The sequence below is a fragment of the Engystomops pustulosus genome, chromosome 3 (genome assembly GCF_040894005.1).
Source record: "Engystomops pustulosus chromosome 3, aEngPut4.maternal, whole genome shotgun sequence".
Lineage (NCBI taxonomy): Eukaryota > Metazoa > Chordata > Amphibia > Anura > Leptodactylidae > Engystomops > Engystomops pustulosus.
In genome coordinates this window covers 38709488-38735975 of record NC_092413.1, presented here as the reverse complement: position 1 = coordinate 38735975, position 26488 = coordinate 38709488, and positions in this window count along the sequence as shown.

Sequence of the window (26488 nt, the reverse complement as noted above, 5' to 3'; positions counted from 1 at the left end):
GGCACCGCTCCAAGTTTAATTTTTTGACAATAACTGCCTAGATATGGTACCAAAACCAAGTTGTCAGCTTTCAGTTCAGCATTTTAAGGACCTATTTCCAAAGGTCCTATAAGGACTCTTGTGTACATGTTTATTAAAGCCCAGAACATATGTATGAGGATTGCAATCCTGGATGGCTTTCTCTCTCTTTATCATTTTTACAGGGCAGTATCAAGCTTGGTGGGTGCTTTGTTTAACCACAGTCCCCTTAGTATCATTTGGACCATTTTAATCTGCTTCTACACATCTGGTTTACTTCAGTATGGATCTTTTGATTTTTATTATGGGGTTGACTCCCATTCAATTATAGGTGGATGAGGACGACTTATCATCCTCATTTAATGGAGTGAAAGTGCTTTAAAGTGTTTAGGTCTAAGCCTTAGTAGGGTTTCATTGTTCATCCACCGATAGGGCTCCATGTCTTTATTCATCTATATATAAAGATTGAGTTTTAAAGACATACAGAAAGGGAAGAAAGAAAAAAAGGAAACCTACAATCAGCATTCGTCATGTTATTTTTACTTTTAGTAAACTGTCAAAATAAATACAATTTCATCAGAAAATACTCCCACCCTTCCTTGGGTGTTCCTCGGTTTTGAATTTACCTTTTGTGCAATTTTTACAATGTTCCGAATCAGCACTTTGAATGTTCCCTCAGCTCGTGCTTCCTGAGGAGCGTGCCTTCCCTGACCTTGAGTTCTTTGTAATCTTTCCTGTTAGATTCTTTACTGGGGTCAATTTTAATTTTATTTAAGCTGAAGGATTTTTTTTTTTAATGTTGTATCATATAAACCATAATGAAGTATAACTACAATGCTACTCAAATAACACCAAAAATACATATAAAAGATATATATCATCAGTAAAAAAAAAAAATAACAAAAGTACTGGTAATTCATTTATTAAATTGGTATATAGGAGTTTCATATTGTCCACAATGTATTTTTATTTCTTGCACATTACCCTTTACCACGGCCTTCCATGTTCCATTAAAACCCTGCAATTGGCTACAAAGGTCAGAGAGGATGGTTGCCTAGACAACTGTTTTCTCCTTTAGGCCTCCACCATCGTTCAGGTTTAATAATAGCTGAAAGCACTTCATTATTGTTCTTTATTAGTCTGATAAAATGTTGGAACACTTTTATTTATTTTTCTACTGCAGTAGAATAACCTCGGCTGCCATCTTTAACCAGTCTCGTAGTATTCAACAACATCATTTCACCTCAGGACTTCATTAATCAAAAAGAATCTTGGACTGTGCTCTTGCCCAATTTCCATTGATGGGTCTCCTATCATCTTAGAGATATACGATGCTTGGAGTCCCTTCCACACAACAGCAGCACCAACAGTTTCATCATGATAATCATTATAATGCTCATGGTTCCATTCTTGGCAGTGTGGTTCTTCTGTGCATTTCAGTCAGCGCACGGTCCAGGATTCATGGACCGACCATGTCCATCTGAATAAGCCCTTACTACTTACTGAGACTAACATATAACAGAACCCTTAGGACTAAATTAGATGAGCGTGGTCAATCCATAAATCACAGACCTTGCAGTGTCCTGATTTTACTGTGCAAAAATGGATTTCCAAGCAATATATATGATACACAGGGTCCTTTCTTCCCTGAAAAACAGTAGCTCTGAACTATAATCATGGTAAAAGGGTGGAGGGGAAGTCAATAGAAGGGACTCCTAGTATCACATATATCACTATTGGGGAGATCTATCAGGATCTGTATGCCATTTTTCTAGCATACAAGCCCTGAAATAATTACAATTGCTTGCTAACTGCCAGTAATCGCAATGATTTTCCCCTTCACTCCGCCTCCATGCAAATTGGGCTTGGAGGGGTGAGAAGGGAGGTGCGTTGGTGTGAAACGGCACTTGGCTCGCGATGTATCTGCAACATCCCCCACCGGGGCCTAGCTTTTTCTTGGGACCTAGAGATAGCCGGGGCTCGCAGTACCTGAGTGGTTGGCGGTTGCGGCCTAGGCACGCTAGTGTCATGGTGCTTGGTATGGGGAATCGGAGGGCTGCTAGAAATGATGAGGGAGAGGCTGCTATAGCGGTTCTCCCTGGGGCAACCCTTTGGGGTCTGGAGTATGAGTCCCTGTGTAGTGGATAGGGTGCCCGTGATGGTGACAGCCGCAGTAGCAGGGACCAGACGGAGGGAGACGTTGAACAAAAATAACTTACAGTTCTTTATTGGAACCGACAGGAACAGTACCAACGTGCCTTAACAAATGGTAGAATGCTGGAGATGTAATTGGAGGAAGCCACAGGATGGAGATCATCAGCCTGGATGCAAGGGCAGGCTGGGAGGTAGCTGTGTCATAGTAGGATGCTTCAGCTTGTCCTGGGTTGCTTCAGATATCACCCTTGAAGGTAGGGTGATACCCCTTTCCTCTCACTAACTCACTACACTCTTCAGACAGGGAGCTGAGCTCTCCTGCTCTGGTCTGGTGTGCTGGCTGCACTGACTCTTCTGAGTCTGACTGAGCTCTTCCTCAGCTAACTGAACTCCCCTCTCAGTGAGAATTTTAGAAGTTTCCTGACCAGGGGTTTTGTTACTCCCACTGGTCAGGTGGTGGCTACTCCTCCAATTACATCTTAGCTCACAAATACAAGATATGAACATATGTGATTGGCTGACACATATTACATCACATTTAATACTTAACTCCTGCCTTACCAGGCAGACTCTACCGCTGCAGTGCTCATCTGTGTTATATAGTTGTTATGTAGTGACCTGCTGTGGGGTTGATCAGACCCTTCACAGGCTGCAAGCTACATGGTGGTACGTATTCGCAACAACCCCTCTGCCTTGCATCGGCAGGGGTGTTGCATATCCATTTGCGGTCGAGGAACAGGGCTTACATCATACACGCACCCATCCTCTGCACTGTGGCGGGTCCGCGAAACCTTGTCAGCACATGGACTGGGATTCAGGGACCGACAACGTTTGTCTATATAATCCCTTATCAATATGTTAGTCTGCAAGATTTTGAGGAAAATGCCTAAAATCCTCCTAACATGGATTGCTTGCTTTTTATTTTCTTGACTATCTCAATTCTTTACCCCCTGCAATCTTATTTCTGCACTATGATAAAATAAAACTCTTTCTAAAGTCTACAATGATCTCCTCACTGCAAAATCCAAAATGTGACTATTCTTCAGTTGATACTATGGACCACCAGCTCCTCCACAGGATGCTCTGCTCCATTGACCTTAAAGGGCACCTACCACCACAAATCTACCTATAAAGGTAGATTGGGTGGTAGGTGCATCAATGGGACGTGAGGATAGCCCTTTTAAGGGCTAATCCTCACGTCCCCTCACTTTTTTGGTAACTTTTATTCCATATATATTTAAATTTACTTATGTGGCTACCGGGGCGTGGAGTAGCCGCATATGAGATTACATGAGGCGGCTACTCCACGCCCCGGTACCCACTTTACCCCTCCTACTCACCCATCTCCGGCGCGCAGCTCCGCGTAGCTGCGCGCCCTCGTCCGGCGACCCTGCCGTCTGCGCATGCGCAGAAGAGCAGGCCCGCGCCTGTTTCGGAGCAGTGACCGCGCAGGCGCGGGCCTGCTCTTCTGCGCATGCGCAGACGGCAGGGTCAACGGACGAGGGCGCGCAGCTACGCGTAGCTGCGCGCCGAAGATGGGTGAGTAGGAGTGGTAAAGTGGGTACCGGGGCGTGGAGTAGCCGCCTCATGTAATCTCATATGCGGCTACTCCACGCCCCGGTAGCCACATAAGTAAATTTAAATATATATGGAATAAAAGTTACCAAAAAAGTGAGGGGACGTGAGGATTAGCCCTTAAAAGGTCTATCCTCACGTCCCATTGATGCACCTACCACCCAATCTACCTTTATAGGTAGATTTGTGGTGGTAGGTTTCCTTTAAGGTCACTGTACTCTCTTGGTTTCTTCCTATCTCTATGACTGCACTTTTAAAGTCTCCTTTTCTGGATCTTTATCATGTCCTCTTACTGTTACTGTTGGGGCTCCTTAGGGCTCCGTCCTAAGTCCTCTTCTATTTTCCTTCTATTGTGCTCCCATTGGACAAACCATTAGTAGATTTGGCTTTCAGTCTGAACTTTATGCTGATGATACCCAACTATACAATTCAGTAAAAACACCCCTACCTTATTACAAAACACCCGTCTGTCTGCCACTTCTAATATCATGACTTCTTTCAGCCTGAAGCTCAATCATTCAAAGACTGAACTTCTTGACCTAAACCTGACCATTTCTTGCGACTTTTGAGGACTGTATGGGCTTTTGATCACTTTTTATAGAATTTTTTATATTTTTCCAAATGGCAAAAAAAGTGGCATTTTTTACTTTGGGCGCCAATTTCCGTTACGGGGCTAAACGCCGGGAAAATTCGCTAATATATTTTGATAGATCGGACGTTTTGGGACGCGATGATACCTAAAGTGTTTATGATTTTTACTGTTTATTTATATTTATATCAGTTCTAGGGAAAGGGGGGTGATTTAAACTTTTACTTTTATTTTTTTTTACCATTATTTTAGATCCTCCAGGGTAATTTAACCCTGCAGGGTCTGATTGCTAATACTATATACTGCTATACTACTGTATTGCAGTATATAGCTATTTTACTATGATTTCTAATAGGCTGCCCTCTTCTGGCTATTAGAAATTATTACACATGACAAGCCTAGGAGTCTCAATGAGACTCTGATGACGTTCCAGGGGGCAGCGATCGGCCATCCAAGATGGCGGCGCACATATAACGGTAAGTTAGGTGCCGCGGTCGGGTTCGGCCGCAGCACTTAAAAGGTTAACTGCTGCGATCGGTGCCAGCACCGACCGTGGCAGTGACAGGCGGGTGTTGGCTGTTTTATACAGCCATTACCCGGTGTGTATGGAGAGAGCTCAGTTCGTTCTCGGTCGGCAAGGTGTTAATTTATAGAATGGCTGGACCATTTTAAAAGTCACCTTCTGTGTCACTCCTTCATCCTCATAGATTGCAAGCTCTTGCGAGCAGGTCACTCATTCCTGTTTCATCTGATTGTGTTTTGTTAATATGTTAATACTCTGTAATGTCTTGTTTTATTTCTTTACGTCCCCCATGATCTGTACAGCGCTGCGGAATATAATAGCTCTATATAAATAAAGATTAATTATCATTACTGTTATTTTTTTGTTGTAATTTAGCTTTTTCTTCCTTTTAGAGTATATCTAGAAGCCCTTAGTGGCTGCTGAAACCTACTTATTTCTGATCCTATTATTTCTGATCTTATTTCTGATCTTATTATTTCTGATCTTATTATCCAGTTTTAAAAGAATACAATTAGTATAAAGCAGTGATGCTACAATAGAAGCAAAAAGATAATACACACAAGAAAGGTCACCCTGTTAGTGACCGTAAATCGCAACAATGCAACAATTGTGAGACTTTTTGACAATGGAAAACTTACCTGAGAACAATGGCACCCAGGCACTGTGGTTGGCAATTACTGACCCGTCCATAGCCAAGAGCATCGGGATGCTTGTTGTACCTGCTACTGCATCCTTTATCACAAATTTCTTGTGATTGTTATTTTGTCCTCATTTTGGACCCTGGCCCATGGGGCTACTTTAGGCAAAGTAAATACATTTTACATTTGATTTAAAATTTGAATTTAAATTGCTAATAAATGTGTGGTAGAAATTTCTGCTTAATTTTTCTGAATAGGGATAGCATAATTCTTGCACCTGCCTCTCCCCCCCCCCCCCAAAAAAAATGAAAAAGGTTGTTGTTGGATAGAAATATGCAACAAATCTGCCATCAGAAGGAGCTTACACAGAGATATTCTTATCTGAAGTAAATGTGACAACTAAAGAAACCAGCTACACTAAGTTTGGCAAGTTACAATTTTCTTCTGCAACGTTCCCTTGATTTAGCTATTTAGCTCCAATTAAGCCTATTGTCAGGACTCGGGGTCAGTGAACCCGCTGGACCTCCGCGGGAGATGACCCTAGCTGACACCTTGGACCGGAATCTAAGTGGCACCTGGTCTTCACCAGAGCCCACCGCAAAACAGAATGGTCTTGCTGCGGCGTGGTGCCCCCAGGTCGTTCCACAGGTGCGACTAGCCCGCGGTGGTCGCCATGGTCGAAGTACAGAATCACAATTCAGGCTCGAGGTCAGCAACAAGCAGGCAGTCAAGGCAGGCGGCAGAGATGCAAGGTCAGAGGTCAAGTCCGGGGTCACAACTGGAGATCTAGGTAGAACGAGAACAGGAACAAGGATGGAACAAACGCAAGGAAGTTTTCTCTATGGCAATGAGCTGATCCTGGGGGGGGGGGGCGTTGATGGGAGCAGCCGGTCTTTATAGGATTGCCAGTGGCAATCAGAGGTGTGCTGGCCCTTTTTTTTTTTTTTTTTTTTTAAGGAAATTCTTTATTCAATAATTGACATGTTACATAAAACAACCGTACATTATAGCTTCCGCTGATAGTTAAACCATTGCTTGTACAAAAGATATTCATCATACAGACATTTTATCCTAACTGTATTTTTACCCCAAATAGTGATACAAGAACCACTTAGGACGGCTTGTCCCCCGGGTTATCAACGACAGAGGACACAACCTTATGTAACCGTAACTCCTCTAACCCCCCCCAACCACCCTCCCCACCCTACAGCAGGAGAGGAAAAAAATAAAGCAAACAAACAAGCGAGAGAAAAAAGAAAAGAAAAAAAAAAAAAAAAAAAAAGAAAACACCTAATGCCACTTGGACCAAGTTTTTTCCCATTTGATTCTCCGGCCTTCGACTTTACACCATATTTTCTCATATTGAGCCACTCTTAACCCCTTCCCGACGCGCCGTACTAGTACGGCGCGTGCCGGGTCCCGGTGCATGGAGAGGGCTCGCGGGCCGAGCCCTCTCCATAGCCGGTAAGTCTTTGCTGCATATTGAAGCAAAGGCTTACCGGTAACACCCGCGATCGGTGCTAGCACCGATCGCGGGTGCTTTCACCGCGATCGCCTCCGGCAATGCTGCCGGAGGCTTCAAAAAGATGGCGCCGCATGGGCGCCGCCATCTTGGCGCGGATCTCCGCTCCCCGATGACGTCACGGGGAGCGGTGATCCGTTGCCATGACAGCATCGGGCCTCACGAAGGCCCGAAGCTGTCTCGTTTTAACCTATTCATTACAATGTGCTATCAGCACATTGTAATGAATGAGGAGTAAAATCCCCATATACTGCCATATTGCAGTATGGCAGTATATGGTAGGATCGATCAGACAACCTAGGGTTAAAGTACCCTAGGGAGTCTGAAAAATAGTTAAAGTAAAAGTAAAAAAAAGTTAAAAAAAAAAAATTATATTAAAAAAACCTAAAAATTCAAATCACCCCCCTTTCCCTAGAACTGATATTAATATTAATAAACAGTAAAAATCATAAACATATTAGGTATCACCGCGTCCGAAAATGTCCGATCTATCAAAATATTATAACGGTTTTTCACTGCATTTAACCCCGTAACGGAAAATAGCGTCCAAAGTCAAAAATGAAATTTTTTTGCCATTTTGGAAAATATAAAAAAATTAATAAAAAGTGATCAAAAGGTCGCACAGTCCTAACAATGATAGCAATGAAAACGCCATCAAAAGTCGCAAAAAATGACACCACCCACAGCTTCGTACACCAAAGTATGAAAAAGTTATTAGCGCCAGAAGATGGCAAAATCAAAAAAAAAATTTTGTACAGGAGGTTTTAATTTTTTTAAATGTATGAAAACATTATAAAACCTGTACAAATGTGGTATCCCTGTGATCGTAGCAACCCAAAGAATAAAGTAGACATGTCATTTGGGACGCAGAGTGAAAGCTGTGAAATCCAAGCCCACAAGAATACGTTGCAAATGTGTTTTTTCACCATTTTCACTGCATTTGGAATTTTTTTCCCGCTTCCCAGTACGCGCCATGGAATATTAAATGCCGTCACTACGAAGTGCAATTTGTTACCCAGAAAATAAGCCATAACAGAGCTCTTTATGTGGAAAAATAAAAAAGTTATAGATTTTTGAAGGTGGGGTGTGAAAAATGGAAGTGAAAAAACTAAAAAAGGCCAAGTCGTGAAGGGGTTAATGTTAAGTTGTGCCAGAGAGTTTTGGAAGGAGGTTCCCTGGCTCCCCACTTACGAGCTACACAGACTAGTGCTAGATTCATCACCTTCGCAATTAAATTTCTCTCGGCGCTGTCGACCCCCTCGTGGTCAGTTACCCCTAGCATAGCGGTCCTGACTGATGGAACACATTGCCAGCCCAGGTTAGCGGATATATGTTCAAAGACTTCTAGCCAAAATACCCTCATCGCTGGGCATTCCCAAGCAACATGAAGGAAACCAGCGTCCAACCCATTACACTTATAGCAGCCTGAATCTTCACGAACTTTCATTCGGTGTAGTAACATCGGAGTGTAGTAGATTCTATAAACCATGCTAAACTGTATCACCCTAAAGTTCCAATTGAGTGAACAACCCTTCATATTCCTATAAATCCTCTCCCAATCAGTGCAATCAAGTGTCCCAATCTCCTTCTGCCATTTTGCTCTTGACCCGTGAACAAATTTATTTGAATACTCCTTAATAATGTGCCTATAAATTTTAGATACTATTTTACTAGTGCTCGTGGCTGTTCTGATCAGCTCTAAACATTCGTGTGTTTGTTTCCTTAGTTTAATCGCGTGTTTACCCCTCTTAAGTGCATGAGCCATCTGCATATGCCTAAATATATGATTCCCTTGCAACCCGTGCTTAATTTTTAATTCTTCAAACGAAATCACTTTATCTTCAAATGCTACTTGTGATATGTACTTCACACCTCTTTTAACCCAGAACCCACTATCCGGTAGAGATTTCAACTCTGGCAAGTTGTTGTTAAGCCACAATGGTGATTCATCTAGAAAGCCTTGGATGCCTAGCATCTCCTTTACTGAGACCCAAGATTTATAAAAAGAACTACAGATATCCCATTTAGAAAACGGTGCCTCAAGAAACAAAGAAGATTCCAGTAGCTCAAAAATACTGCCAACTTTACCCTCCGTCAGGTCTACCAAATTAGCCAAAATAGAACTCTTCTCCCATTTGACAAAGTTGCCTAACTGGGCTGACAAATAGTATCCCTTAAAGAACGGGAGGCCTAAACCCCCTTCTCCTATTGCTTTATATAGATAACACATCTTTATCCTAACTCGTTTCCGGCCCCACATCAGATCGTTCAATATGGCCTCCAGTAGCTTAAAAAAACTTTCGTCTATCCAGATTGGACAGGCAGTAAGTGTAAACAAGATCTTGGGAAGCAAGACCATCTTGATTAAGCCTATCTTGTCGGCTTTGGTAAATGGCATTTTACTCCAGGTCCCGACCTTGCGGCTAACCTCCTGAAGTAAAGGCCCAAGGTTGGATTCCTCAAAGTCACTTAATCTTCTGGTGACCATCACGCCCAAGTATTTAAACTGTTCCCTGCACAGTAATAGCTTATTGCTGGAAAAGTATTCCTGGACCTCTGGGCATAGTGGCAGAAGTATCGACTTCTGCCAATTGATGTCCAACCCTGAATATCTGCCAAATTCTTTAATTAAATCGAATACTCTCGGGACCGACCGCAACGAGTCGCTCAGATATAATACCATATCGTCTGCATATAGACAAATTTTGTCCTTTATGCCACAGGCCCCACCCCCCTTAATCTCGGGATCATCCCTAATCATAATTGCCAGGGGTTCTATATACAAAGCGAACAAGAGTGGGGATAGCGGGCATCCCTGACGGGTGCCCCTAGATAGCGAAAAAAAATCAGAAAAAAAATCCCCCACTTTAATTCTGGCTACGGGACAACAATACATACTTTTGACGAACCCAATGAAACCTCCCCCAACGCCAAACCTGGCCAGGTGTGCTGGCCCTTTAAATTTTCAAGTGACGGTGCGCGTGTTCCCTGGGGTCAGAAAGAAGCGCATGGCCTAGCCGGGACAGGAACAGGAGCATGGCGAGGTAAGTGAGGGCCGGGGTGGGCAGGGCCACGGAGAGGGGCACGGGTGTGCCTGCAGGGACACCCATGACACCAACAGAGCTATTTACTATTAAATGGGTGTCATTTAATGGATAAAACTTCACAGGACCACCCACCTGACAATAGAAAGCCTACTCAGCCTAAGAGTGTTGAAACTAACATAATCACGAGCACTAGAATCAGTGATGAGGTGATAATAGGTCCTTTTTATACGTTGGATGTGCCAAGGCCCTTTCAGCTGATGAAGAATTGTCTGTCTTTTGAATCGGACTTCCAAGTGTTTTAATCCCCATATTTCCTGCACTTCATTACTACAATGACTGTACATCAATATATCCACTTTATTATCCTAATGTCTTCATGAAAAATTCAATTTATTGATACTAATGGTCATACAAGCATTCCTTCAGTGTACTATATGACTAGTCATCTCCTTCATGGCCATATGATAATACATTCAGATCTCATTCTGTGCAGTATATAAGAGATAAAGTAGCTAAAGGTGCATTCTGCAACATAATGGACTGCAAAAGGGCTAAACACAAAGTTCCTGTTATAAAAGATCTATAATACAACGATCCTACAGAGAGTATATTATGTGTCACTGGAACACAACATGTCTCATAGTCTTTTCTGTGGACCATCTGGTTATAGAGCTGCACAATCAGCCCTATACGCTGTGATACGCTTGGATTATCTTGGTTTTCCTACAGCGCACATGAGGCGTGTCTGTTCTAGTGGGGAATATGTGCCAAATGCAAATCCATCCTACACACCAGCTTGGAAGACTGAATTTGGATAGATACTAAACTATACTTATCTGCATGTGCTAATAGCACATAATAGGCACAATGTTGCATTTATAGGGACTGGCCATCATAGGATCCATCAATGGGCCCAGGTTCTAACCCAATACTGAAACCACAAAGACAGAAGACATGGCTGAAGAAGGCCAACTATGGAGGCTATTATGGTCTACTCACCAGAGGTTGTCCACCAAGATAATTGTATCTGGACCAAAGAACCCCAGTATGAAACTGATCAGCTACACCTCATGTTCCATAGTGAGATCAATTGACTTTCTTCTACTTACCTGCTTTAGATGATGGGGATAATAGGTCACTTACATACTTATCCAATATGGTGGTGGTGAACATCTAAGAAAATCCTGTTAATTTCAGAGCTTGAATGTATAAAATATGAATGGACAGTAAGGCCACATCGACCTCCATGACTGTCCATTTATGGCTCTGTACAACAGGGAGCCATCATCTAACCATGTGCATAAGCCTCCCTCCAGTTTGGGGATAAAGATTCACATTAAGCTATATATGTATATATATATAATATAGCAGATCTCTCTTCAATGTGTCCGGGAGTATGGTCATGGAGGCAGAGGGTTCTAGGGGAAAGAGTTTAATTTTTTCCTTTTAGATCTAAACCTAACAGTGATCCCTCCCCTCTTCATAGGAAGCCAAGTAGCTGTGCCACAAATCATGTCAAAAATACAACCTCCTCTATCTTTGACTGTGTGGACACCAAATTCAGTCACGGTGAGACTCGGTGGGCACACCGTACTGAGACTGGGTGTAGAAAACCAATATGGAGCAGTGAAATGGAAACACAATTTGTGGGCTGCTCACACCCTTTACAGAGATCTATTACACGGTCACATGCATGAAGCCTAAGTCATGGTTTTTACATCATGACTGACCATATGTACTCATGTATAAGCCAACCCTATTGTAAGCCGAGGCACCTAATATAACCATAAAAAAATTGGAAAACTTATTGAATTGAATATGAGCCCAGGGTGAAAAATGCAGCAGCTACTTTTTAATAAAATGTCCAGGATCCACCCCTCATTAAAAAAAAGGTGCAGCAGTCTCCCCTCATCAATGAAATGTGCAGAAGCCTCTACTAACTAATAAAATATCCATCAGCAGCCACATTAAAGAAATGTCCAGCCCTCTCCCCACATAATAAAATGCCCACAGCAGAGCAACCTTATTAAAAAGGTTTGCCCATGAAAGAAAGTTATCAAATTTTAATCCCCTAGTAATGTTTACACAATAAAGGTCATTTTTAAACTCTTAGTTTAGAATTTTATTCAGCTTTATTGCTATTTTAGCTCCTATCACTCATTGATGGTCAGTGTAAGATTCCAGGGTGTGGGCGGGGACTCTCTAAGCAGACACTTCATGATCCCTCTAGTGCTATGAGATGCTGTGTGCTGACAATGTCCTTCCAATACAGTATTATGGTTTATCTACACGTTATTTAACTTCTAAACATTCTACTCTCATATCATGAGACAGATCATAGATGAGAGATAATGAGATCCATGAGATGGATATAAAAGCACAATGAGACTCTCAGCTCTGCTAACTCACCTAATCAATAGAACACATAGTCAGCTCTGCTATAAAGACCTTATCTGTCTGTAAGTCTCTGCACACTGCTGCTTGCTGGCAGGAAGTGCCTGTTTCTGAGCTGGTCTTGTAACTCTGGGGAGGGGCAGAAAGCTGAGAGCACTGTAGCGTGCAGATAAGAGAAGATATTCATGAGAAGAATCTGACCTTAGTCAGAACATTTATGGTCATATCAATGGACAACCAAAGTTGTAAACACCAGGACTGATAGAAATAGGTTGGAATTATATCTGTGAAATCCTGTATTTTGGTTAATATCAGAGGATTAGAGAATGTGTTATTTTGTTATCCTGAGTGTATTTAAGATTTTTTGTGGGAATACCCCTTATACCCTACAGCTTCTTCTTCTACCTTCGCCTTTCCGTGCAGCAGTACAGGCAGGGGCACGTCCATGTGTTCTGCCATCACACACTGTATGAGTCGCTTGATGACATCATACAGTGTGCGCAAAGATCTGTCTTTGCCTGTGATGCTGTAGCAATCAATTGTATGTGTGTCTTACCCACATACAATTGATTATCATCCCCTGTCAAGTATGTATGGCATTTAGATAAATTCCCTCTATAGACTTCTGAGTGATAAAGCAGGTTCTATGCGGCCACCACTAGAGGCAACTCAGTAGATAGAAAATAATAATCCTTCCAATAAACCCTACTGGCGGATGCTAAAAATGTAGCAATTAGTAAAAAAAAAAAGCAGAAAAAGATGATAAACACCGGGTCACCATCAGTCCACCATAGCAGCTACATGGTTAGTGAAAGTTGAAGGAGACGGACAATCCAAAAATCATAATCACATCCAATTAAGCATTTTTACATATACATATCAATACAAAAATTATATAAAGTTGTAAAGTTAAATAAGCCATAAAGATTTTCTTTCAGCTAATAGTGAAGAGTTTTCTTTATCTTCTTTATAATAAAATGTACTCAGAACAACTTTGCGTTCAACAGTTAGGTCAAGAACGCCGGTCCCATACCTGGAAAATCCATTTATTTCACAAAAATTGATGCGTTTTCTTTATTTGAAAAGCATTTGCAAACAATATTACAATATTGCAAATGCATTTGTGAGGAAGAGTGTACCACATGTATACATCAGATAAAGCAAGGACATATTAGTCTTCTCACTTCCCCTGTCTACAATTATATGAATAGACAAAACTATGGTCTTGTGAACATAAAGAGGATCCTAGATGTATGAAAAATTGTGAAAGTGCCGGAAAATGAAAAAAAAAAAAGTTTCAAAAGTTGTAATGTCCTCTTCCTGTGCTGCTGCTCTCAAGCACTATTTTTCAAAGTAATGATATGAGCATCATTATCACATGACCATTGAGACAATTAAAAGACACATTTGCATGAACAGAGAACAGACAGTGACTTGCTGCTACAGGGGTAGCAGCCATAGCAACTGCTATGGGGCCCACAGTGTCACAGGGCCCGGCATCTGGGGAATTGGATGTGAATATGCTGTATGTGTGTATTTGTGATATTTGTGTACATGCTCTAAATGAGTATGCATATGTGATGTGTATATGCTGGTATGTATGTGTGTATATGCTGTATTTATGTCTATATGATGTATGTATATACCTTATGTATATTTTTTAAGGGGTAAGTGGGGTCCCATTCAGAAATCCGCTACGGGGCCTTGACTGTCCCAGCCACTGGTCTTGCTACAGTGGTCAGGACAGTGGCCGAGGACTGGAAACCTGGCACTGGAATGGAGGGCGTTCAATGAGTGAGCACATTTTTATAATCTCTTTTAAACAATCTTTTAGATGACACAGATAACACCAAAGTATGTTGCCAATTGTCTTGATGCTCTGTAGATAGTGACTGAATATGCACCATAAGGACTTTTTGCTTTAAAGGAAACCTACCACTTAGAATGGTCGGTGTAAGCAGTAAATACCGAGCACCAGCTCAGGATGAGCTGGTGCTGGTACTTACTTTCGTTAGTGTTATAAACCACTGTATCGCGGTTTTAACACTTTTTAAACTCTAGAGCAGACCAGGCTTCAGCGCTGCGTGCACACGATCGTGCGCGCGCCGACATAGGAAATGACGGAGACGTTGCGCGCGCACGGTCGCGCGCAGCGCCGAAGCCTTTTCTGCTCTAGAGTTTAAAAAGTGTTAAAACCACGATACCGCGGTTTATAACACTAACGAAAGTAAGTACCAGCACCAGCTCACCCTGAGCTGGTGCTCAGTATTTACTGCTTACACCGACCATTCTAAGTGGTAGGTTTCCTTTAACTGCCCTCTGGATGCACAGTGCAACTATTAATAATACATAGTGTGTGATATTACTTCAGGGATACCTGACATGATGTGTATCCAGTTATATCTTTTTTTTGCAATGCCTTTTAATTTTTTTCCTATGCCAGCTGGGAAGTCAAGCGTTGCAACTTTTTCATAAATTTCTACTTTTTTCCGTTTCAATAGTTTTTTATTGATTTTAACAAATTAAAGCATGAAATCCATAACACTTAGTAAGTACAAAATATCTGAACAGTTGCTAGCATACATCTTACATCACAAGGTTACATATCTGATGCTATATGTTCTTGTAAAGTTGCTTGTTCATTTAGAATTATGTATTCAAGTGAATAATGCAACTTTTTTTAAACATCAACATTCCAAAGATAAATAAGGCACAACACTGGAAAACTCAGTTGTGGTAAAAAAAAAAAGTGGCAAATTTTTGTGCAAATCTACCAATGTGTCCAAAAATGTCTTCAATATAACAGGGGGAAAAAAAGAATAAACAAAGATAAATTACCCACGTAGTGTTCTTTTTACAGGTAGAATGTCATAGAGCACAAGGAACTGAGCATCACATAGTGTCTTATCTGGGACAAATTTTAAAAAGTTCCAAAAAACAGTATAAATAAATAAAGAAGTGAAACCAAATATTTGTCCAAAAGTTATAAAACATATAAAAACCTTGACATATTTAGTAACTCCATAATATCAACAATAAAACAGAGTAAAATCTAAATGAAGAATAGAAGGTAAAATATTACCTCTGCCATGCAGCGAATGGCACAATATTTAAAACACATTAACACTTTTTTTGAAAGGGTTAATAAAAGTTGTTTAATAGGTTCTATGTACTACAAATATGGTGACATTTAAAAACACAGCTTTTCCTGAAGAAAACAATCCCTCATTGAATAAGGACAAAGGAAGAATTATAAGATAATGAGCTTAGGATGGCATCAATAAATGGTATAAAAAATGCTTTATCCTTTGTCCTACATTTGCATTTCAGTTTAGGAGTCCAGTGGGTGGTCTTATTTATGGAAAGCCATATATAAAGCCACATATAGAACATAAAAAAAGTCTGTAAGTACAACAAAAGTAAGTACAAAGTTAAAGTAGCTACATTGTCCAGACTGTCAAGTCACCTCCTACAGTATCTATTGGCTAGGTTTTCCAAGAAGTCATGTCTCCTTCTGTAGGGTACACCACTTTTATAGTAGTAGTTGTAAAAGTTTCTAGAAACTGTCTAAAACCCTTGAAAGTGGCACACAAGGTTTAGACAGTTTTTTTGGTGCAAATTAAAGGGACCTGTCACCAGAGGAATCGCTATTAAACCACAAAAAGTACCTTACATGGCCGGTTGCCTGTCTGCTGGACTTGTTTTTATAAAGGGCCAATGCTGCCTTCAGGGTACACGCAGGGCCGTAGCACAGATGACCGGCACATGTACGAGAATTGAGAGGAGACTGAGATTACAGGGAGATAAGGAGGCGCGGTTATTTAAAGATGTTGTCAGGGGCGGGACCTTCTTGACTGCTGTGTTCAAAACCCCACCCCCCTGACTGGAAGTCAGGTTCCCTTTAAGGCCTCATTCACAGGAACAAGAATTTGGGTTGTGTTCTATATGTGGATTTAATTGCCTGTGCATGAGCCTACTGCCCACAGTGCATAAGATAGAGCAGGTCCTACAATTGTGCCCTTGTGTAATGTCACTGTTAATTTTTTCAGAACTCCCATTCCCTTGTATTTAGGTTATGTAAAACGTATAGAACAGCGAACTCAAATGATTGATAATATTACCTCTCTCAGCCCATGCTTTATAGATGGGTTTTCTCAACTCCCATTTCTCACCTCTATAAAGGGCTACAAAGGGAAAATCTCTTTGTAAATAAGTTTCACTACTTACCTTGTAATGTTTCTTGGTGAAAACTATTGTTAAGGTTAAAAACAGTATTTACAATTCCATTAGATGTAACCTGGTGTAGACTTCTGTTATTGGAAATGTTTTCTGTCGCTCTTACTAAGTCCTCGCTCGTGAGGCCAAGACACTGACATCACTTAAATCCTCTTTTGATTCTACAACCAAAAGCAATGACCTTTTCTTTGGAAGCATAAATGAAATTAAGATAGTCTCACATACTTTTCCATAAATGTCATCACAGATGGCTTCTGGCCTAGTCAATCACAAGGCTGCATCTCCTTGGTAGGGTGGTCAACATTTTCCATCTCGAGTGAGCGTTATGAGTTTCTTAGCCAAGGAAAAGGAATACACAAGAAATAATCTAAGACATTAGACCGGCATGTATGAAATAAACTAAATTATTGTATGAAGGGGCAATATCCCTTATTTCTATACCAGGCCCAGCTCTGTACTTTTAGTAGTGATTTTACTTATTATTGCCTCTTTGTATTATTTGTTTCTATTCTAATGTATTTATAGATAAAATTAATAGTGGTCTATGATGAAAGAAACAGAAAAACACAAAACTTAAAGGGGTTGTCCACTTTCAGCAAATAATTGATATTGTTTGTGTAATGAAAAGTTCTAACAATTTTCTTATATATTTTCTGTATCAATTCCTCATGGCTTTCTACATCTCTGCTTGCTGTCCTTCTATAGAAAGCTTCTATGTTTACTTCCAGTGGATACAAATCCATCCATGGTCATGTGATGTCACACAGGTGCACGGATCATTATAACACACAGCTTTGATTTCTATATAACGAGCTGTGCACCTGTGTGACATCACATGACCAGGGACAGATTTCAATCCACTGGCAGTAAACTTTTAAATACTTCATAAAAACTATGATTAAGAAGTATTGCCCTTATCCCTAAATGGTTCATTTCTATAAGAGCAATGTAAAAAATCAGCTTGTAAACTTATATGCATTTCACCTGACATGAGTCCAATGTCACTACTTGAGTCCAATGAAGCCTTCCATATTCATGAGTCACTTGCACTTCCCTGCCTCCTAGTTCCTGGGTGACAGGTCTCAGTGTCACAGCTTCTATGTGGAGCAGTAAGTTAGAGCTCTGCTACATCTTTGGCCACTTCATGTTATGTGACCAGGGAGAAATCATCTATGGTCCTGTTTAGAGATGAGCGAACACTAAAATGCTCGGGTACTCGTTATTCGAGACGAACTTTTCCCGATGCTCGAGTGCTCGTCTCGAATAACGAACCCCATTGAAGTGAATGGGAGACTCGAGCATTTTTCAAGGGGACCAAGGCTCTGCACAGGGAAGCTTGGCCAAACACCTGGGAACCTCAGAAAAGGATGGAAACACCACGGAAATGGACAGGAAACAGCAGGGGCAGCATGCATGGATGCCTCTGAGGCTGCCTAATCGCACCATTATGCCAAAATTATGGGCAACAGCATGGCCATGACAGAGTGACAGAATGAAGCTAGATAGCATCTAAAACATCCAATAATTGACCCTGACACTATAGGGGACGGCATGCAGAGGCAGCGGCAGCAGTGGCAGGCTAGAGAGTGTCATGGCGACATACCCTAAATGGACTCAGGCTTCAAACCAATGGGTGGCAGAGAGGAACCAAAGGAGGTGAGCAAGAAGCGCTCAAATAATATCGGTACATGATAAAAGTTTGCCAGTATATTTTGTGGATTACACAGCAGGGTGGCGACAAAGTTAACATGGAAGCCATGAAAACAACCCAAAATTCTGCCTGACACAGCTCGTTTGATAAGGGGACCATGTATGCTTACAGTTCATGCCAGTCGCTGCACTGGCTGCCAGTCTCCTTTCGAATACAGTTTAAAATAATAATAACCCTCATCCATAAAGCTCTGTATAATGCTGCACCCCCCTACCTCTCCTCTCTTATCTCAGTCTATCGCCCAACCCGTGCTCTTAGATCCGCCAGTGATCTTAGATTAACCTCTACCCTAGTGCGGACCTCCCACTCGCGTCTCCAAGACTTCTCTAGAGCTGCACCAATTCTATGGAATGCTCTGCCCCGGACTATCAGACTAATACCTAACCTCCAAAGTTTCAAACGTGCTCTTAAAACCCATTTCTTTAGGCAAGCCTATAACACTCATTAACTGCATGAAGTTTTAACTCTTCTACTAACCCGTCCTGTGTCGTCCTCCCATCTGTTATCCAGCAACCAACAGGCACCAGACTTCTCTGCAGTCCCATTCACCCTGGACCTGGTATATAAGATGACGGCTGAGTGGTTCAAGCGACAGCAATTCCATTTATTATATTTTTTTCTATTCCCTAAGAAGAATGGCTTGACCATTAAATATTCTTTTACCTCGTGTTACCCCATCATCTTCATAAACCGTAAGCTCTGGCGAGCAGGGACCTCACTCCTGTTGTTCCATACAAATGTTATGCTCTGTTACATTACATTTGTATTTGTTTCCTATGATTTGTAAAGCGCTACAGAATATGATGACGCTATATAAATAAAGATTATTATTATTATTATTATGGAGGCAGTGGATTAAAGGTGCTGCAACTATGTTAGTTGGATCTTGGGATGGAGCTGGCGCTCTGCAGCCAGGCGAGCTTTCGCCAATCCAAGCCCCTGTCTCTAGGCTACTCCCCAAACAGCACTTCTAAGAACCTTTTGTATAAGATCAAGTGTAGTAGCGTTCTTATAAGTTTAGGATATGCCGGGTGAGGGGAATGTAAACAGATGCGCAAGAAGCGCTGAAATAATATCCCTAAATGGTAAAAGTTTGCCAGTATATTTTGTGGATAACACAGCAGGGTGGCGACAAAGTTAACAACTTTGATGTGGAATCCATGAAAACAACCCAAATTTCTGCCTGACACACCTCGTTTGATAAAGGGACGATGTATGGAGGCAGCTATATGGACGACTTTTGGAGGTAGCAATGGAGACAACGTGTGGAGGCTGCTATGGAGACAATTTAATTTGGATAGTGCCTGTATGTGGCAGTCCCAAACATTTTTCAAACCAGAGGAGCAGGTAGGTGGCCCTCCAGTAAAATGGAATAGATTGAGTGCCTGTATGTGGCAGTCCCAAAAGTTTTTCAAACCAGAGGAGCAGGTAGGTGGCCCTCCAGTAAAATGGAATAGATTGAGTGCCTGTATGTGGCAGTCCCAAAAAATTTTTAAAACAGAGGACCGGGTAGGTGGCCCTCCAGAAAAATGGAATAGATTGAGTGCCTGTATGTGGCAGTCCCAAAAATTTTTCAAACCAGAGGAGCAGGTAGGTGGCCCTCCAGTAAAATGGAATAGATTGAGTGCCTGTATGTGGCAGTCCCAAAAATGTTTCAAACCAGAGGAGCAGGTAGGTGGCCCTGCAGTAAAATGGAATAGATTGAGTGCCTGTATGTGGCAGTCCCAAAAATTTTTCAAACCAGAGGAGCAGGTAGGTGGCCCTCCAGTAAAATGGAATAGATTGAGTGCCTGTATGTGGCAGTCCCAAAAATGTTTCAAACCAGAGGAGCAGGTAGGTGGCCCTGCAGTAAAATGGAATAGATTGAGTGCCTGTATGTGGCAGTCCCAAAAATTTTTCAAACCAGAGGAGCAGGTAGGTGGCCCTCCAGTAAAATGGAATAGATTGAGTGCCTGTATGTGGCAGTCCCAAAAATGTTTCAAACCAGAGGAGCAGGTAGGTGGCCCTGCAGTAAAATGGAATAGATTGAGTGCCTGTATGTGGCAGTCCCAAAAATTTTTCAAACCAGAGGAGCAGGTAGGTGGCCCTCCAGTAAAATGGAATAGATTGAGTGCCTGTATGTGGCACTCACAAAAATTGTTTCAAACAGAGGACCGGGTAGGTGGCCCTCCAGAAAAATTAAATGCATGAAGTACTATAGCAAGAGCCAGTGGGCCCTGTCAAAAAATAGCCATTTTCCTCTGCTTTACTGTACAAAGAGGAGGAGAAGGAGGAAAATGAGGAGGAGGAGGAGTGGATCAATTATTCAGGTTGAGCTTCCTTCACCTGGTGGAGATTGGAAATTCTGAGAAATCCAGCCTTTATTCATTTTAATAAGCGTCAGCCTGTCAGCGCTGTCAGTCGACAGGCGTGTACGCTTATCGGTGATGATGCCACCAGCTGCACTGAAAACCCGCTCGGACAAGACGCTAGCGGCAGGGCAGGCAAGAACCTCCAAGGCGTACAGCGCCAGTTCGTGCCACATGTCCAGCTTTGAAACCCAGTAGTTGTAGGGAGCTGTGTGATCATTTAGGACGATGGTATGGTCAGCTACGTACTCCCTCACCATCTTTCTGTAAAGATCAGCCCTACTCTGCCGAGACTGGGGACAGGTGACAGTGTCTTGCTGGGGTGACATAAAGCTGGCAAAAGCCTTGTAAAGCGTACCCTTGCCAGTGCTGGACAAGCTGCCTGCTCGCCTACTCTCCCTCGCTACTTGTCCCGCAGAACTACGCACTCTGCCGCTAGCGCTGTCAGAAGGGAAATACTGTTTCAGCTTGTGCACCAGGGCCTGCTGGTATTCATGCATTCTCACACTCCTTTCCTCTGCAGGGATGAGAGTGGGAAGATTTTGCTTGTACCGTGGGTCCAGGAGAGTGAACACCCAGTAATCGGTGCTGGAATAAATTCTTTGAACGCGAGGGTCACGGGATAGGCAGCCTAGCATGAAATCTGCCATATGCGCCAGAGTACCAACGCGTAAGAATTCACTCCCCTCACTGGCCTGACTGTCCATTTCCTCCTCCTCCAACTCCTCCAACTCCTCTTCTTCTGCCCATACACGCTGAACAGTGAAGGACTCAACAATGGTCCCCTCTTGTGTCTCGCCAACATTCTCCTCCTCTTCCTCCTCATCCTCCTCCACCTCCACCTCCTCCGATATGCGCTGAGAAACAGACCTGAGGGTGCTTTGGCTATCAACAAGGGAATATTCTTCCCCTGTCTCTTGTGACGAGCGCAAAGCTTCCGACTTCATGCTGACCAGAGAGTTTTTCAACAGGCCAAGCAGCGGGATGGTGAGGCTGATGATGGCGGCATCGCCACTGACCATCTGTGTTGACTCCTCAAAGTTACTCAGCACCTGACAGATATCAGACATCCACGTCCACTCCTCATTGTAGACTTGAGGAAGCTGACTGACCTGACTACCAGTTCTGGTGGAAGTTGACATCTGGCAGTCTACAATCGCTCTGCACTGCTGGTAAACTCTGGATAACATGGTCAGTGTTGAATTCCACCTCGTGGGCACGTCGCACAACAGTCGGTGAGCGGGCAGTTGGAGGCGGCGCTGCGCTGCCCTGAGAGTGGCAGCATCTGGGCTGGACTTCCTGAAATGCGCATAGATGCGGCGCACCTTCGTGAGCAAATCAGACAGATTGGGGTATGTCTTGAGGAAACGCTGAACTATCAGATTTAACACATGGGCCAGGCATGGCACATGTGTCAGTCTGCCGAGTTGCAGAGCCGCCACCAGGTTACGGCCGTTGTCACACACAACCATTCCCGGCTTGAGGTTCAGCGGTGCCAGCCACAGATCAGTCTGCGCCGTGATGCCCTGTAATAGCTCTTGGGCGGTGTGCCTTTTGTCGCCTAGGCTCAGCAGTTTGAGCACCGCCTGCTGTCGCTTAGCGACGGCACTGCTGCTGTGCCTAGAGCTACCGACTGATGGCGCCGTGCCCACGGATGGTAGTTCGGAGGAGGAGGTGGAGGAGGGGTGGGAGGAGGAGGAGGCATAGTAGGCCTCAAACACCTGGACCGAGGTAGGCCCCGCAATCCTCGGCGTTGGCAGTATATGAGCAGCCCCAGGGTCAGACTCGGTCCCAGCCTCCACCAAGTTAACCCAATGTGCCGTCAGCGATACATAGTGGCCCTGCCCGGCAGCACTCGTCCACGTGTCCGTGGTCAGGTGGACCTTGTCAGAAACGGCGTTGGTCAGGGCACGGATGATGTTGTCTGACACGTGCTGGTGCAGGGCTGGGACGGCACATCGGGAAAAGTAGTGGCGGCTGGGGACCGAATACCGAGGGGCGGCCGCCGCCATGAGGTTGCGAAAGGCCTCGGTCTCTACCAGCCTATAGGGCAGCATCTCCAGGCTAAGCAATCTGGAGATGTGCACATTAAGGGCTTGGGCGTGCGGGTGGGTTGCACTATATTTGCGTTTCCGCTCCAGCGTCTGGGGTATGGAGAGCTGAACGCTGGTGGATGCTGTGGAGGATCGTGGAGGCGACGATGGGGTTTTTGTGGCAGGGTCCTGGGCAGGGGGCTGACTAGCAGCTGACACAGGGGAAGGAGCAGTGGTGTGCACGGCCGGAGGTGAACGGGCTTGTTGCCACTGAGTGGGGTGTTTAGCATTCATATGCCTGCGCATACTGGTGGTAGTTAAGCTAGTAGTGGTGGAACCCCTGCTGAGCCTGGTTTGGCAAATGTTGCACACCACAGTCCGTCGGTCATCCGGTGTTTCCTTAAAGAACCTCCAGACTTCTGAAGATCTAGCCCTCGCCGCAAGAGCCCTCGCCACGGGAGCTTCACTAGTTGACACATTTGGCGCTGATGCACCAGCTCTGGCCCTGCCTCTCCGTCTGGCCCCACCACTGCCTCTTCCAACCTGTTCTGGTCGAGGACTCTCCTCCGTCTCAGAAGCACTGTGTTCACCCGGCCTCTCAACCCAGCTTGGGTCTGTCACCTCATCATCCTCCGATCCCTCAGTCTGCTCCCCCCTCGGACTTCCTGCCCTGACAACAACTTCCCCACTGTCTGACAACCGTGTCTCCTCATCGTCGGACACCTCTTTACACACTTCCACTACGTCAAGAAGGTCATCATCACCCACAGACTGTGACTGGTGGAAAACCTGGGCATCGGAAAATTGCTCAGCAGCAACCGGACAAGTGGTTTGTGACTGTGGGAAGGGTCCAGAAAACAGTTCCTCAGAGTATGCCGGTTCAAATGCCAAATTTTCCTGGGAGGGGGCAGACTGGGGGGGAGGAGGCTGAGGTGCAGGAGCTGGAGGAGTGGCGATTTCGGTGACATGGGTGGACTGCGTGGAAGACTGACTGGTGGTGGACAAATTGCTCGAAGCATTGTCAGCAATCCACGACATCACCTGTTCGCACTGTTCTGGCCTCAACAGTGCTCTACCACGAGTCCCAGTAACTTCAGACATGAACCTAGGGAGTGTAGCTCTGCGGCGTTCCCCTGCTCCCTCATCAGCAGGTGGTGTCTCACCCCGCCCAGGACCACGGCCTCTGACCCCTGCAGTAGTTGGACGCCCACGTCCCCGCCCTCGTCCTCTACCCCTAGCCCTCGGGTTAAACATTTTTAAAATGAGAGTTATAACTTTATTTTTTTTTTAACTTTTTTTTGTTTTTTTTGTGTTTTTTGTTTTTTTTTGTGTTTTTTGTTTTTTTTTGAGTTTTTAAAACCAAACAATGCTATCCTATTGCTATGGCTATTTTCTAGCCAAGTATCAAAGCACACTACTATGCCAGATGAGATGACACTGAGTTAGTGCCTAATTGAAATCCAACCCCTACTAAATTTTCCCACTTCGGTCTTTGCTATGGATATGTGCGTCACTAAGCGCAGAACACAGCGGTCGTAAGTCTCACTACAAATTGCTCAGAATTGGCTAGTACATGCACTGCAGAAAGTACAGCCACCAGCAGATCAACCAGAAATCAAATATATAGAACGCTACTGTAGGCGTAAGTAAGCTCTTTGTATTCTCCTATGGCTATTTTCTAGCCAAGTATCAAAGCACACTACTATGCCAGATGAGATGACACTGAGTTAGTGCCTAATTGAAATCCAACCCCTACTAAATTTTCCCACTTCGGTCTTTGCTATGGATATGTGCGTCACTAAGCGCAGAACACAGCGGTCGCAAGTCTCACTACAAATTGCTCAGAATTGGCTAGTACATGCACTGCAGAAAGTACAGCCACCAGCAGATCAACCAGAAATCAAATATATAGAACGCTACTGTAGGCGTAAGTAAGCTCTTTGTATTCTCCTATGGCTATTTTCTAGCCAAGTATCAAAGCACACTACTATGCCAGATGAGATGACACTGAGTTAGTGCCTAATTGAAATCCAACCCCTACTAAATTTTCCCACTTCGGTCTTTGCTATGGATATGTGCGTCACTAAGCGCAGAACACAGCGGTCGCAAGTCTCACTACAAATTGCTCAGAATTGGCTAGTACATGCACTGCAGAAAGTACAGCCACCAGCAGATCAACCAGAAATCAAATATATAGAACGCTACTGTAGGCATAAGTAAGCTCTTTGTATTCTCCTATGGCTATTTTCTAGCCAAGTATCAAAGCACACTACTATGCCAGATGAGATGACACTGAGTTAGTGTCTAATTGAAATCCAACCCCTACTAAATTTTCCCACTTCGGTCTTTGCTATGGATATGTGCGTCACTAAGCGCAGAACACAGCGGTCGCAAGTCTCACTACAAATTGCTCAGAATTGGCTAGTACATGCACTGCAGAAAGTACAGCCACCAGCAGATCAACCAGAAATCAAATATATAGAACGCTACTGTAGGCGTAAGTAAGCTCTTTGTATTCTCCTATGGCTATTTTCTAGCCAAGTATCAAAGCACACTACTATGCCAGATGAGATGACACTGAGTTAGTGCCTAATTGAAATCCAACCCCTACTAAATTTTCCCACTTCGGTCTTTGCTATGGATATGTGCGTCACTAAGCGCAGAACACAGCGGTCGCAAGTCTCACTACAAATTGCTCAGAATTGGCTAGTACATGCACTGCAGAAAGTACAGCCACCAGCAGATCAACCAGAAATCAAATATATAGAACGCTACTGTAGGCGTAAGTAAGCTCTTTGTATTCTCCTATGGCTATTTTCTAGCCAAGTATCAAAGCACACTACTATGCCAGATGAGATGACACTGAGTTAGTGCCTAATTGAAATCCAACCCCTACTAAATTTTCCCACTTCGGTCTTTGCTATGGATATGTGCGTCACTAAGCGCAGAACACAGCGGTCGCAAGTCTCACTACAAATTGCTCAGAATTGGCTAGTACATGCACTGCAGAAAGTACAGCCACCAGCAGATCAACCAGAAATCAAATATATAGAACGCTACTGTAGGCGTAAGTAAGCTCTTTGTATTCTCCTATGGCTATTTTCTAGCCAAGTATCAAAGCACACTACTATGCCAGATGAGATGACACTGAGTTAGTGCCTAATTGAAATCCAACCCCTACTAAATTTTCCCACTTCGGTCTTTGCTATGGATATGTGCGTCACTAAGCGCAGAACACAGCGGTCGCAAGTCTCACTACAAATTGCTCAGAATTGGCTAGTACATGCACTGCAGAAAGTACAGCCACCAGCAGATCAACCAGAAATCAAATATATAGAACGCTACTGTAGGCGTAAGTAAGCTCTTTGTATTCTCCTATGGCTATTTTCTAGCCAAGTATCAAAGCACACTACTATGCCAGATGAGATGACACTGAGTTAGTGCCTAATTGAAATCCAACCCCTACTAAATTTTCCCACTTCGGTCTTTGCTATGGATATGTGCGTCACTAAGCGCAGAACACAGCGGTCGCAAGTCTCACTACAAATTGCTCAGAATTGGCTAGTACATGCACTGCAGAAAGTACAGCCACCAGCAGATCAACCAGAAATCAAATATATAGAACGCTACTGTAGGCGTAAGTAAGCTCTTTGTATTCTCCTATGGCTATTTTCTAGCCAAGTATCAAAGCACACTACTA